The 16,417-nt window shown below is 32.8% G+C and overlaps 1 protein-coding gene and 1 long non-coding RNA gene across 7 annotated transcripts in view; both read left to right on the top strand.

The window, feature by feature from the left end:
- LOC143144832 (uncharacterized) overlaps positions 1–16,417 on the top strand; it is a 115,465-nt gene that overhangs the window by 50,549 nt on the left and 48,499 nt on the right. The gene's annotated exons all lie outside the window — the stretch shown is intronic.
- On the top strand, positions 451–10,979 carry LOC143144835 (uncharacterized). The gene is made up of 2 exons (XR_012991530.1): positions 451–713; positions 8,079–10,979. It is a non-coding gene; the product is annotated as an uncharacterized LOC143144835 (long non-coding RNA).

Consider the following 16,417-nt stretch of genomic DNA (forward strand, 5'->3'; position numbering starts at 1 on the left):
TAGACAAGTTTGTCGTTCCAACAACAGAATTAAAAAATAAATTACAGTAAATTTAGAATGAAGTTAAATTTTGGGATGAAAAATAAAATCAAAATAGTTACGCGATAGAATGCTAGTAGAAATGAATAATGGTAACAAATAACTGATTAGATGGTATTGCAAAAACGTATAAAAATTGAAACAAATTATTGTCGTTACTAATTCATCTAAATGGATCTTTGCCTTCGTAAGAATAAAAACTGAAATTAAACCATTCTCGATAATAAATACAACGAAGAAACTTATAACAAAAAGGTGTTATTTAAAGCGGCAATTGTTCATCATATGGATTCGAATTTGGCGGGCGGTTCACTTTCAACTCCCCACCTAGAGACTACCTTCTCCCCCATTCGCTGACTCAGATCAGTATCATGGCGCAGCCGGCAACTCGAGCTTGAACGCAACGTTTGTAGTAACGCGTGTGCGCTCCTACCGTTCGTACTATTTGTTTGTAGTTCGTACTAAGTCGTACCGCGTTTCGTGTTTTCTTAATCAGTGTCGAAAATATAGTTAGAGGAAAAAGTGAAGTGTCATAACAATAGTGAATGACACAAAGTGTGAAATTAGAAAGTACCGCGTATTTGCTGTTTATTTAGCGGTCAACCACACAATTTCATGTCTAACACAGAAGTTTTGCCAACAAAAGAGTGTCGCGTCAGCGAATCTTCTAATGGGTAATTTATAGCATGACTCCAAGCAATTTATTTATCTCTTTTTTTCCTCCAAAAAAATGGTTTGCACGTACAGAGAAGCGGTTAAAACAACGTTTGGGTACGTAGAAATATAAGCAAAACATAAACAGCGTTAATGTCACTGTTCATAATGTGTTGTTTTAATCTACAGACAAAAAAGTTCCTTTTTGTTATTGATACTATTCAGTAACATTTATAATGAATTAATTTGACTAATCAACAAAATATTTTTAAAACTTTGATCATTTCGTAGTATCACTTTTTAGTAATGTTTTGTACAATAGAGTCTACATATTTGTATACGTAGTAACAACGAAGTAAATATTACATCAGTATTTTTGAATGAAAAACATGTAAGAGACGTATGATACACACACGACACTATTTAGAATTATTCAAACGTCGAGAAAAGTAAGGATTGTATTTCTTGAATGAAATATATTTACTATCTTATTATTTAGCGTTAAAAAAAGTTACATTGTGAGATGTAAATAATACATACCGATATTCTTGTCTATAATAATTCAAATTAATACGCAAGAAATTATTATCACGAACCACCGACATAATGCGATTCTAAAGGTGTTTAGGTCAAATATTCATAACAAACACGTCTGCTATAACAATATATTTGTCAGGCAAGTAATTTTTCAGGTTAATGAAATTAACACCTGTATTACGCTGGTTAATCTTCAAATGAATTTCGATATATTTTTCCTACTTTATCTTTTGTTTTTATACGATGCAGAAGTTGTAGAAACATTATGCATCCTGTAAAAATAAAGATGTTAATTTAAGAAACAATTATAAAATTAGAACAGAGTTAGAACACGTTACTGTTCGAATAATTAAAGCGATAAAATATATTTTGCGGACAAGTTATCCAACCTTTTTGTTTAAACCTGTTCGACTCGGAATAATTTTTTATTTGTCATGGGTATGAAATATTTAAAGCAAAAAGAAATGAAGGTCCAACGAATGGACAAGGTCAATGAGGGTCGAGACAGTTCCTTTAGAAATGTATTTGTAAAGCAGACCCGAGTAGCAAGTTTAAAATATGAAATGCTTTGTATTTTTAACAAAGCTTAAATGGAAATAAATTGTTAACAATCGATTAATCATTCTGGATTAAGTGCAATCTATTGGTTCGCTACTTTAATTATACGAGATGTTTGCAAATTCGTTCTACAAATTTTGCACACATGCAACACTCAATAAATTGTAAAATAACAAAATTTTGTACGTAAAAAAAAGAGGGGAAAAAACATTGACATAGCTCTTAATTGTTTTTTAAAGTTTGTATCACGACCTTACAAACACTCTGTATATACTATATACAAGAAAGGGTATCTTTTCAACACAGTATTATCAATTATGGTCCCTGCGATAATAACCAACCGTAAAATATTACAAAGAGTTAACGCTACATTTTCTGAAACAGGTTTTAGTTATATTTTCTACCGTTTGTTTATTGTAAATATACCTTCGTTAAATTAATGAAAAATCTAACATTATATTTTGTTCCAAGATTGTTGCAGATTTTCATTGTTACATTTATTCTAGATAAATTTGTTTTTCTATCTTATTAAATTAACGCGTAGCTTTCTTATATTATTAAAAATAATACATCGCATAATAATAACATCGAATGATGCGAATGTATCATGCGAACGATGTGGTCATGACCTTCTCACTGGTGCCTTTGCAAGCCCATCTGTATACCGCGCGCAAAAAAAAATAAACCTAACCAGTGGAGGATTATGTTACAAAAAGAGGTGTCACGTTTCGCGGCTGCAGAACGATGTAAAATGTTAGATTTATGTGGTAGTTCGATTATTCAATTACATTACCTGAGGTTCTGTCGCACACCACTTTTGTGCTCACATACGTAATTAACATTCGTTATTCGTAATATTAGATATTTACAATATTGTTCATTATTACAATTTTGTAAATGCATTGAATACGACAGAGGCACCGATAAATGCTGTCTGTTATTAACGAATATTATCGTGTATCTGTTAACTGCATCTGTTATTAATGAATATTCATTTTATACGAAACGAAATGTACTCCATGATATATTTTTAAACATTTTTCACTTCTTCGCGAGAGACTAAGGCGTAGGAATTATGTTTGACACCAATCTTATTTTCTGACTTCACTAGTCGTAATTATTGTGGGTCGTACTAATAATCTTCCTTTGAAATAGTCAAACTTTTTTCAGTCGAGCATGAATTGATATCTTCTATTATTGGTACAATTGTACCGTTTGTGTTTGTACAAAGTGTAGGATATAATAATATTTTGAGGTACTCGTATGTATGCATGTTTTAGGAAAAATGAAGAATGAAATGGGTGGTTTGGTAACAGTAGTCGTGCTGGTCACGTTTAAATATGAGTTTCGTAAATTACACGAAAATTGTTGATCATATTAAAGGAAAGCCACACAACCACCTGATACTAGAAAATGTGTATTTAAAAAAGATAAGTAGACTTTAGTATCGTTGTAAAAGAAAAAAAAAAGGAATATATTTTCTACTTCAAACAATTCGGTGTTAAAATTTGAATAATCGGCACACTCATTATACGATTACATTGTAATCGTATTTATTAAACGTATGCAAGTTGTTTATTCACTTTTAACCACCCACATCCAAGGAGTTGAGTATCGTTTCTTTCGTTGCACTATTTTGAGAAAATAGAAATTTTATAGAGGTAGACGTGACATAATGATTTCTTTCATTATAGGGTGATAACGTGTAACTTTCCTGGCAGTCGACTAGCCTACGAAACTCGTATTATATTTAGTATAATATAAATCAATCCTTTCATTTCGATCTATTTTTAAATATCTATTGGTACATCTATTGGTATCTGTTTTTAAATATCTTTTTTCGTACACCAATAAAAATACGCGCAGTACATTTGCGACGAGATCGACGAAGCCAATTAATGTAAATTATAGAACTGTTCTTTTTTTCGCTAAAATGTAAGTAGTAATTAAAATCGTATTGCCGTATAATAATGATGAAAGAAATGACGTTACAAACGTGTTCTTTTTTCTTCTTTCGGTATGTATCGAGCTCTTAATGCGATTACATTCAGATAACTTTGTTTAAAGAAACGAATTAACTGCATTATTCCTTTTTCTTGTTAACACTTTAATAAAATGGAGATTTGTTCCAATTGTACGATAATAAGATTTTAATTACTGAGCAGTGCGTACTGTTGATCGAGATGTTATTCGATACCGATAAAATCTGATACATGTCACTTTTTCCGTCTGTATTGATAGTTACCACAATACGTAAAAGAGTTTTTCCGTAGTTTGTATTACACTCGACGTGTTGTCTGTACTATTGAATTTATTTAGAATTATTTTGTTCGTAGTTCCCTTATAAAATGTAATTATTTAGTTTCGCTTTTCATTGTGTATGCTGCATGCACAATTATCTGGTTTTGCGTGATGAGAATTTGAAGGATTGTCATCAATTTCCTTCGTTTCGTCGTTTGTAGTTTTCTCTAATCTGTAATGTATTAGAGCTGTAGCAAATTGAACTCGTAGACAGTATTTTGAGCATTATGTTCTATCTAATAGGCAGTTTTTGCCTCGGTAAAATTTTCCATAACAATCGTAAACGTAGACTCACTGAGCATTGAATAGTATTAAGAAATATTTGGAATGAAGAATTATATCTTGAATGCTTGAACTGATTTTATAGCAATTTAAAGAATCACGTTGCTAATGAAAAATATGCGTGTGCGTTGTGTATTTTCAAAACGGTGTAATTGTGGTTTGCACTTATTTTTATTAACCCTTTAAGTGACTAACCATTAGTATTACCAAACATTCACTTAATTTGTTTAATTTTTATACACACATTTTATATTGTCCGTACAAAACTAACAAGACATTACTCGCTGAACCTTAGAAATTAACAATTACTGCCAGAGATCTTATTTACTTTCCATAAATATTTGCCTAAATGCCGATTGTCGTCAATATATCTATGGTATTAATTAATATAGTAATATATTTCTTAATGTGTGGTAAGTATTGCGAGGCTAGAGTCAGGGTGAAAAGCAAGGGTAAAAAGTGCATCGATAAACATACGCCAGATGTTTCCTTGTTTTCGAGTTACAGCCTTTATTGTGTTCTAACAATCACCTTATTTTATTGTTCGTTCACGCCATCGGCAATAATTTGGTATTAATGTGTGGGTAGGAATTATTATTAACAACTTGATAAACATTTTTTTTTTTTTACTACAATTTTCATTTATAAAATCACTTGTTACAGTTACTGGAAATTGTTTCCTCAGATTATTAGATGTTTATGTGGTACATGTATGACGATGCTCCACGGCACTTCAGTTGAGAAGCTAGACATTGGGATGCACGACTCTACGGTAAATCGATAGTGCGTATAGGACCAAATGCTTACACGCTAAATAAGCAATTGGACACCGAACTGATCCATTAAACCATTATTACCTATAACTATCCTTGATCAATTCTGATCCATTGTTTTAATACTTCGAATCTTATTTAAGACAACCTTAGTTACATTATTCGGTTATTTCAGAGAATTAAACGCAAAAAAGAGGTATTAAATGCAATTTGTTTAACAGATATATTTTTAGCAATATTGTAGATTCTTACTCTTTAATTATTTAACAAAATTAGCTTTCACTCTCTTCTATCGTTGTAATGTACGCTATTACTATATTGCATTTGGATTTCAGTAAAAAACGTTATTAAAATAGTTCATTGAAGATAACCGAAACTATTAGGTTGAATGTATGTATATAATAATGCCTTAATTTTTCTAATATTGTACGCATTAACAGTTATCATAGTATTACCTACTGGGTCGTATACAATTTATTATTTATACAAGTTTGCTACTACTAGAATTCTTTCGACATATTTATGAATTTCTTATGAGTCGTGTTCAAGCTTACACGTAACTGTTTTTAACATTTTCTTTAACAATGAATATAGAAATAGTTATTAAAACGTGACAAAGACTGTAACTCGAGAACAAAGTAGCGTTAAGAAACGCTCCTTGTACATACTGGGACGTAATTTATGACACAATTGAAGAGGTGATACCATGTGGAAAGATAAATCGAAAGCGTGGAATAGAGTTGTTTCGTACGAGTCTTTCTTTTCGAGAAAATCGAGTATGAAAATTCATGAGGAACGTGTATACTCGTCCGAGTGTTTCTGTATAATACATTATTACCGTTTGTGTTTGTACAAATTGTAGTAGTCCGAAATAGTTTATGAAAGATAAAATAGTTAGAAATAATACAACAAATATTTGTGATACGAAGAGGAATTAATACAGTTGAGTCGTTGGTTATAAGTGATAAGAGTAATGAACATATATATTTAATGTGTTTATTTCTTCGTTTTGGTGTTTTTTAAGAAAAATATTTAACAGTCTAAAACTAAATACGAACCATAGAATATTATAAAAAAGAAGAATGGTGGAAAAATGGTAAAAAGTATAATAAATTACATCACTGCCAATATTTACAATCGTAAACGGTGGTTGTAATAATAAATTATAATCGATCGCGTAAATCGAGATGTGATCGAGTGTACGCATACTCTACAGAACTTTCAAACTCGATTTTATCGAAAACCAAGGAACCCTCGTAAGAACAAATTTCATTTCTCACTTTCGACCTACTTTGTCGCAAAGAATCATTTTTTCGGTTGTATAACAAATTACGTCTCATCTTTCGTTTGCTTGCAAAACAGAACATCAAATAAAAGACATTAAGGACTATAAGCTACCGAAACGAAGCAAATCTGTACAAATATAAATATCGTTGTTCGATAGAGTTCATTTAAAATGTTAGAAAAGTCAATTGCATTTTGAAAGTATTTCGAGTGTAAATAAAAATTCGAGTGTAATAAAAGTAATACTATTTTTTTATTATAATATTTCTCGTGGACATTTTTAAAGTAAGCAAAAGTCTCGTACAAATATTATATAACAAGTAATAATTTCATTATCTTCAGATATTCAAAACGAGGCGAAATTATAATCTTTTGACAATTTACTTATGAATTTACAGCGCTGGAGGCGCAGTGTTCAGAAAGTGAGTAAGGTCTCTTTTACAGTATATTTTTTCCTCGTAAATTAGTTAACCGTATTAAATATGCGCAATAAGTCACGTGAAGTTTAAGCGTAACTGATAATTAACGGTCATATATTTTATTTATAAATAACTTGGCTACAATTTTTTTGTGTCTCTCGTCTACGTCAAAAGTCCTACTTTTTGAAAAGCGATTAAATTTGCTTTTGTACTCGGTTCGATTTTCATTTTGTAAATACATAATCGTTTATCTGTAGATGTACAATTTTTGAAAAATGTGAAACTATTTTATCGAATAACTTCATACATACCGCAATGAAATTATATTAATCTCAGCTTTCTTATTCATAGTTTCACTTCGAGTATATTTGCTATTTAATTAGAAATTTGTAAAAATACTATTGTAACAGGCATAAATGGTTACGTGTTAAAACACTTATCATACGAAGCAATGAACATACGTATAAGGAAATTTCAAAAGAAAGACTTATCCTTGAACGTAACAAAGGCAAGTGCTGGGAAAGAGTAATTTTATTAACAGTAATAGCAGAGTTTTGTCACACGGTCTTTTTAGTATAATTATAAGGAACGAACGCTCATTACGTTAAAGCTCCCTGCTCACACGATTCTTTGTTTGTCACATTCCGTTTGTTGTGTTCGTTTCATTGACTTTGTTCTTTTTTTTTCTGTGTTGTCCTTCGAGCCTGTAAGAAAGTGTAGTTGCGTTCTGGTGAAACACCATCCGATAGTAAATATCGTCGGAAGCTCGTTCGCTTTTCTACCCTAGAGAATTTCAAATAATAACTTTCATATCGCAAATTGTGCTTCAGTGTACGAAACGTTAACAGAGAATGTTTAATCGAACGTTTCTGTAATTAACACGCTTAGCCAGGTAAAATAATGTCCGATGCTGTGTAGCGAAATATCAATTTTCCGAAAACGGCGAGACAATAAATCGTTAAAGCTAAATTTACCGAACGAAAATCTGTCGTTGACTTCGCAATTACACGAAGATCGTTCGTTACACTCGTGCGATGCGAAGAGATTCGGTAAACCTGTGCAGCAAACTCGTTATCGTCGAATGAGTCTCCCTCCGTTGAGAGAACAAGTCGTAGAAAGTATAAGAGTGAAAATTTTAAATCAAAATAAAAAAAAAAAAAAAATAAAAAAAATAAAAAAAAAAACAAATCCCTGAAAGACGTCAATTCAGCGATAGTATTTTGTGTTCTAGCGCGCTAATAAAGCGAGTGAAGCAATTACAAAGCCCCGATGAGGACTCCGCGGGTGGGGACTACTACCAGCTGACATATCCTAACTAGCAACCACAACCCTCCGGCCCTTCTCTGTCGACTAGCGAAACCACGCTAATCGCAGCGACTAAGTCGTCATAGTGTTGAGAACACGGAACGTACTCTTAGGGCAGGGACAGAAATCAGGCATACGAGATGAGCGTTTCCGACAGAGGAGAGACATAAACGACAGAGAACAAAAAAAAAACCGAGAGAAACACAAAGAAAAAGAAAACGGCGAAAGTATTATACGTCGAGTAACATGCATGAATTATCTGTTAACCTCGATCCGCGATCATGCAAACGATTCTTCCAATAAGCAGATGTATTTACAAGACACGTATATAATCGTTGGGTAGCAGAATGCTAGCACAAGCAGGCGATGACGACGATGACGACGACTACGACGACGACGACGACGACGATGATAATGATGATAATAACGATGATGACAAATAGCATGGATGATAGAGATTATTTTTCCAATTTCATACGAGTCTCCGTCACGTCCGATAACTTTCGTCCTTGTCAAAGTTCCAAATCTGAACCAGCTTTTTCGGCTGGATTGTCCTTTTTCAGTGCGTTTTTTAGCCCTCCTATCGATCCAAATTAATCAAGTCGCTTTAACGATAATACATAGATATATTATAGTTGCATCATCGTATACGTACACGAGTTCCAGTGTCCATTATTATCCTATGCGATATATGATAATTATTATCGTAGGCTGAGAGTAAGCATTTACCGGTGCTCCTTGAAGATTAATTAACGAAGCGTGGCGTTGAAAAGGATCAATTAATGAAAGTGATCGATCGACGCCGGTGTTCGATTCCGCATCGGTCTTCAGTTCCACAATTTTCTGGCTTTCCTCGTCTGTATTCTCCCGACGAATAAGCATGTCGCAAAGATCATTGTCGCATGATTGCTTCTTTAAGTTGCTTCGTTTCACTGTGATTTCATTTCTCTTACACCCCCCCCCCCCCTTATTTTTGCGTAAACTACACACGAAACACTTCCATTTTAGATATAGGTATGTGCGAAGGTAATGCCAAATGTTATTTTTTTTTTTCTTTTTTCCCTCGTCTTAATTGTATATCGATGTTACCGTAGTTTCTATAAGAATAGTTTCGATGATAGATTAGATTTTATGATTGTGATCGAATGTAATTGTACAATTATTTGATAATGAGTTTCGTGCTCGGCTAGCGCGACGCTTTGGATTCCTATTGTTCTGCATTATAGATATTTACTTTCCAAGTGATTTTGTTATGTGTACATAATACATAATGCTCTATGTATATTTGATAGATCGTGGATATCCCGAAGCGTAATATAATTATCCCTTATTATTTCTTGTAAGATGTAATTTGCAATAATAAGAATTAGTCGTGTTATTAGAAAATATATATTAATATACATCCTCTCTACGGGTACACTTCTGGCAATTGTGCCATCGAACAAGCGAGCGCTACAAGTATCAATTTCCAGCCAATCGGGAGTTGATGTGAACATCCTCTAACGTCATTTGAGAGGATACCGCGTAAGCTAATGCCACACTCTAAAATTGTCCTCGGTATAATTCTTTATCGAAGATCATCAAAGTTCTTCGGTCAACACTGTTTCCATCCTACCTGTGAACAATGCGAAAATTCGTAACTGTTAGAACGATATTGTCTCGTGTCTGGATGGACATTGCAACAACTTCTTGGCAGCGTCGCAAGTAAGACCATTTCCTTGGCAGATCGCATCTATGTGTATCTCGTGCATGGTTCGTTATGTATCGTACGATACCTATGAGACTCGACGTTGCAAGTGCGCCAAGATCCACGCCTAAGGATTCAACTTCACGCGTTATCCTCGATATTGCAAAAGTCTACAACATAAACTCCGTATTTACCAAGATTTCCAAACCCTGTGGACATCGATCGATCCGACTAACCGATCACCTAAGCCACGAAAGGCAAATGATCGTTTGTTTGGATAAATGTATCAGTGTATCGTCCAGTCCTATTTACCGAGAGATACGATTTCCCTTTTGCCTGTTTATTTTTCCCTACCTCGTTCCCAATCACTTCTAGTGGGCTGCACATGGTCCTTACCTCTTAGGTCGCCATAACGAGCGAACTTCAGGCCGAGTATGTGCCAAACGACCCGTAAATGGGTGCCCCTGTCAAGTGGCCAGCTCTTGACGTGATATTTGCTCTTGCTGGGAGTTTAGAACACTGAGAAGAACACGGGTCGTGTTATAGAGCCGCATCTGTCAATCTTTGGCCCATAACGTATACATTATTCTCCCATGCTTGTAGGTGGCACAACTGCCCAACCTATTTCATCGAATCTATCCATCAAAATATTTCCAATGTTTGTTCGATCATTTTGCCTCGATAGAATGGCGTCAACGAAGGACCGGTACCTCTGTGGGGGAGATTTTATTACTTCCTCCAAACAGTTGAGCGTGTGTGTGTGTGTGTGTATGTGTGAGTGCTTTGTGGCAAAGGTGTGAGCTGAAATTGGTATCTTTCCTTATTGCAATAGGGGAACTTGGAGTAATATGGGCATAGTTGAGTTTATTTTTGAAAATATGAAAAGCTCGTAAGAATACATTTTTCTTTTCTTTTCATTTTTAAATTGCGAATAATTGTCGCGCGTTGAAACCATCGTACACGTTTTCAAAAAATTTCATCCTCATTCGCAACTGCAGATACATAATAACATCTAAGAATGCTTATATTCTCCATGAAGTGGGGGGTAATATGGGCATGTATGCGGGGAATTTGCACAGTATATATTTAATTGTGTTTTTTTCAAAACATAATGTGAAATAAACTTACTGTCGTTATTTATATACTATCTGTCCACGCGTGCGTGTGCGCGCGCGCGCAGGCATACATTCTTTTATTATACGCGCATTACTATCACAGTTGAAATGGATAAAAAGCGGATTATCGTATCCGATAGAGTTTTCACGATACCGAGTACAGAATTGCTCGATTTAATCACACGTTCCACGAACATACTACATACATGCTTCGTGTATCACAAAAATACAACATATGCCAAAAATAAAACAGATACCGTGGCACCGCACCACGGAAATTCTGAACATCCCACGCGTACTATAAAAATACCACAAAACCATCGAAATATACACATGTGTGTACAATACATTGTATACAACCATCATTTTGTTTTATTATTCATACAACGTTAGCGTTACTATGATTGAAAACAAGACCACAAGATGTATTCGCATATTTTCGACATAAAATACATCGGTTTGCATTTTATCCCGAATGCTGGTGTCCATATTTCTCTAAACGAGTCATTTTCTTATATAAAGTGGTTTTTCGTTGGGTTCTCCGGGTTCAGAGTAATAACTAAGATGTGAATAAATTGATCTTGAAAAGCCTATTTGGTAATTTCATTGTATCGAAGATGCTATAATTGTATGACAGTAATGTCTAGGCAAAAGTAACTAAATCGATCTTAAAAGTAGTAAAAATAACAGACTTTTACTTTAAACTTGAGCTCAGCAACAAGAAAACAACGTAGCGTTCGTCCACCATGATACATTCAACAGTTGTAACAGACACAAAAACGGGGTTTTATTAAAGAATAGTTTCTTATTTAAACGGTAACGCCTATATTACCCTAAATTTCTCTATTGACACGTTGACTGCTATACCGTGCACGATAGTAATATTTTCGGTCACTACGGTGTTGCTTTTTAAGGCACGAGATTCAAATAAGAATCACGTTACATGAAAATCTAATGAATATTTGAAAGTGTAGTCTCTACAATGATATTTGATCTAAATAAATGTACAGGGTTAAAAGTATAAATTATGGAGAAACTTGGAGCAATACTCACGTTTCGTAAAATCGGTTTGGCACTCAACGTGGTAATATTATGCAGGAACTGCTCAACGTCTCTGGAGTACCTTATCGCTTACTTCGTACCTCCTGAGATCTTGAAATATCTACCTTGCACGAAGAGAGGGACATACTTTGAAAAGGTTTCCTACTACCACCTTTGCGTCAGTCCTGGTCCCCTCGGTCCTAGGATACACACAGATCCAACCTACAGTTCCCACTTGGTGTATCTTGAGGGGATATATATTAATATATACCGAAGTATTTATCACTAGGTTACGCTGTAATTAATTTAACACGTTACACGTTCAGGTACGAAAATTATGTTTCTGCGGGTTATCGCAGAGAATGCATTTAAACGTATGCTTATAAATCCTTGTATCACTATTCCGTCACATAGTTTTCTATTATATTAATACCAATAGAAGAATGAACTAGTAACTGGAGTACATTTCGATATACGTAATTTATCCAAATTGATTCCAATCGTTAGATAAAAAGGCAGCGAGATAATAGATCTCAAATTATGGACCTAATGCAATAACCGTTTACAGTACGCGTTTGTGAACCGAGATTTAAAGGAATACGCTACTAAGTGCCTCAAGCTTCTGTCGAACAAATTCGTGCGAGTAACAGCGGTGTAATTGCAGTGTCACGTGAGTCGTGAATCATACATGTTGTCCGTACTCTCCTAAAGTCTGCACCCTAGTGGTGTACTCGAGTATCCTGGGTGGGTTGCACACAAAAGAAGAAAAGAGCGTAGTTAGACAACGCCGAAAGAAGATTAAAATTCAATGGTAGGGACTTGCATTTACGGAGTCATTACAGACGGCATTTACGATTCATTGCATACAAGTCATCCGTCTTATATTCATCCCTATTAACCACGAATTTGTTGTGGTATTTCAAAGAATGTAATCCATCCTGAAGTTTGAAGGATTCTGATACTTTTATACATACAGTACTGGCCATAGATATGGGGACGACTTTTTATTTCGAGTCTATTGGATATTGTTACGAAACAAACGCGTTAAAGTTTTCTTCTTTCAAATCTGCTGAACATTCACTTTACTGATTGTTATCTGACCTAAACCGAACAAAGATTTCTCGTCACCAACGTCAGACATTGGTGTCATTCGAGAGTAATTTCACGAATAGTTTCTGATATAAATGAGAAACAATTTCACTTAAAAACTGCGAGGAACAATTTTCAACAATATTCCCTTGATTTTTATATAGCCCTGTATTATCTGTCTGTGCTAATATTGTGAATTCATTTTTTAGAAACGTACAATTTTCTTTAGAAACTGAATTTCGATGAGTGCAAAATATTTTTGGACAGAAATTACTCTGAATTCAGATATGGCTTATATATTTTCTTTTGATAACTAAAAATTTGGAAAGATTTTAGTTTGTAACTTATTGAAAAACCTAATTTTCTATGACCAGTACATTGTTCATTTTACTTTAGAAAACAATTTGTTCAATTTATACTGGAAAAAATCAATTAAAATCAAAGTATTCCTAACAATCTGGAGCACAGAAATGTATTGAATCTATACTCTGTAGATTTTATGATATGTTTTAATCTCTGAAAGGGAAGTACAAAAATTTCGTAATCACGACAACAATTAAAAATTGATTATCGTTCCCATATATATGTAGCTGGTAGTGTTGTATATACATTTCTGATAACTACGAGAAACATTATATTTATCCGCTTGTTCCTCATATCTCCGATATCAGATTTAAGATTTACTTCGATTTACAACCATTACAAACCATTACTTCTTCCAATTCAGATAGATTTCAGGAGAAAGAACGCTTATAGCAAAACCAGGAGTATTTACTTAACAGTTCTTCCAGTTATACTTTTAGCTGCGCGAAGGTTAATAATTGTTCTTAATAAATTTTAAATCTGCAGTAATAATCCTTCAAAAAGTTGTACAGATTTATTCGTTGTCCTTGGGCTTAATGTTCGTACAATAATACACAGTTACTGACAGAGACTGAAGTGACATTACTTACTTCCATTATTTGTTATCTTTTACTGTATGCAATATATACAAAACTTTCGAAACATTCTGTCAGATCACAAAGGTTTGTTTGTATTTAATTGAAATCTTGCTCAAATTGTTTGAAATTTGTTAAAATTTAATTATAATCTTTTAAAGTATACTTATCTGCTGTGCAGTTTTACGTTTGTAAAAAGAAATACACATACATATATTAAATATAGTCTTATTTTTTACAATTTAAAAAATTTTACTTAATCTGACTTGAGGGTAAATTTTCTTATTACTATTAATATTACTTACTACGTATCTATCGATAATTTGTTAAAAGAAATAATTATACATATACGAGTTGTTACGAAAGAAATATGAATTTCGTTTTGTATCAGTTCAATTACTATACTACACTAATCAATATATGAAAATAAAATCAGAGAGATATTTGTCTAGAATTAAACCGATTTATATAATATAAATTATTCTATTTTAGTTTTGCGGTTAAGAATAAATATTAAACGAATAGTAAACTTGTCATTTCTCAGAAATTGCACGCCCAGTTAACGTCCAGATTCAATACTTGATAATATTTAAAGAATGTTAAACAATAATTTTTTGACGACATATAACTACAGAAAAGCAATTAGCGTGTAATCGATTATCGTTTAACAATATTAATTGTTTATTTTTAACAATATTAGTAACATATATTTAACCGCAAAAAGCGGTTTTAGAAATTACAGGAAGTGCAGAATTTGAAAATACAAAATATTTCAGAAACTAAGACACTATACTCGTTATCATAGTCCATAGATAGTGAATTATTTGAACTGCCTATTGAGTAACTTTATTTATTAGAGTATTATTTATTCTTACTTTTATTATTATCTATTAGGTTATTTATTATTACTTAACGTATTAAGATGATAAACTAATTTACATAAATGTGCTGCTTCGTGCCACTGTTAATTTGGAACGACACACGTGCATACGTAGAAGTATTGGTAGAAATGCCGCCAGAAAGGTGCTAATATAATTTAATTTGAACGAACAATAGCGTTAGTCTTAGCTCTATACCTAATTTTAGTTCTAGCTTAAAACCTAACATTAATACTAATCGCGGTCCAAGCCTTGATTGATCCTATAACTAGTCACATAATGTAACATTTATTTTGAACGAACCCTATTTAAATTATATCGAGAAGAAAAAGATTTTCGGATTTTTCGAGTAACACTGATCCGTTTACTGTAATTGAATATCAAATGCTCGTCTAAAACACTCGGATTATCTATGTCATTGAAGTATAGTGTATCCTTAATAAATTCCCACTAATTGTTGATGTTTGAAGATTACTTTATTTGGTTTAACTTCGCAATAGCCGTTGCAATTGTACCGATGAGATGTATTTATGTATAACACAAATAAAGGCTGCATTTAAAATCTTAATAGATTCTTAGAATGCTATTCACTTCAAATATATACTCTTTGCGTACAAACATGCGTTTTCTCATAACAGATAAAAATTCATAAACTTGCCCTGCATTCTGTTGATTAATTTATGGTATCAGGAAATTCAGTATTTACTCACAACTATTAATTTTGCAACAGAATGTGTAAATGAATACAGAAACTACACAGAAACACGTTCAGAGGTCTGATTTTATTTATTCTAATTTCTTCAGAGACGAATTATTCTGTTTGAAATAAACAAAAATTCAAATTATTAAAGACTCATGACATTCATCGATTCTTCGAATCTGTTATATAAATATCAAAATAATTTAAACACCGAACGTATATGTGTTAGTATCCTTGAAGGGAATAAATAATAGAACAAAGTGTTTTCGAATTATAGGTACATACTCAATTAAGTAGAAAAACTCGAGAGAAAGTACAAAAAAGTCTTAATAATCATATGTCCGATAACCGTTTCGTGCATGTGAAGAATTTTTTTTGTAAAAAATTAATCTCTGACGTGATTCACATTTACTTATAGATAATATCCAGATTTGCAACCTTTCGTTGTGATACAAGTTTGTTCAAATTTAATTCGTAACGATACAACAGTTCTGAAGTTATAAATTATACAGAAACGTACAGTAACTATTAGGATCTTAAACTTAGGGTGCGCCATTTTTGTAATTTTATTGTAATTTTATTTAACTAAAGGAAAATAATTTTAGAAATAATGAAAAGCTAATAAAAAGAATTATTTTTAAGTTATTTATATTTTTTATTTTAAACAAATATTGATTCGTGTATGCATCATTGAGCATTTATATAATACATTATAATATGTAAAAAATTAGTGATAAAATCAACAAATACGAATAAAGAAAAATTAAATTCTCCAAGTCTATAGCAACTAGAGAATAATTCATTGAACAAAAGTCGC

This window comes from Ptiloglossa arizonensis, chromosome 3 (assembly GCF_051014685.1).
Source record: "Ptiloglossa arizonensis isolate GNS036 chromosome 3, iyPtiAriz1_principal, whole genome shotgun sequence".
NCBI lineage: Eukaryota > Metazoa > Arthropoda > Insecta > Hymenoptera > Colletidae > Ptiloglossa > Ptiloglossa arizonensis.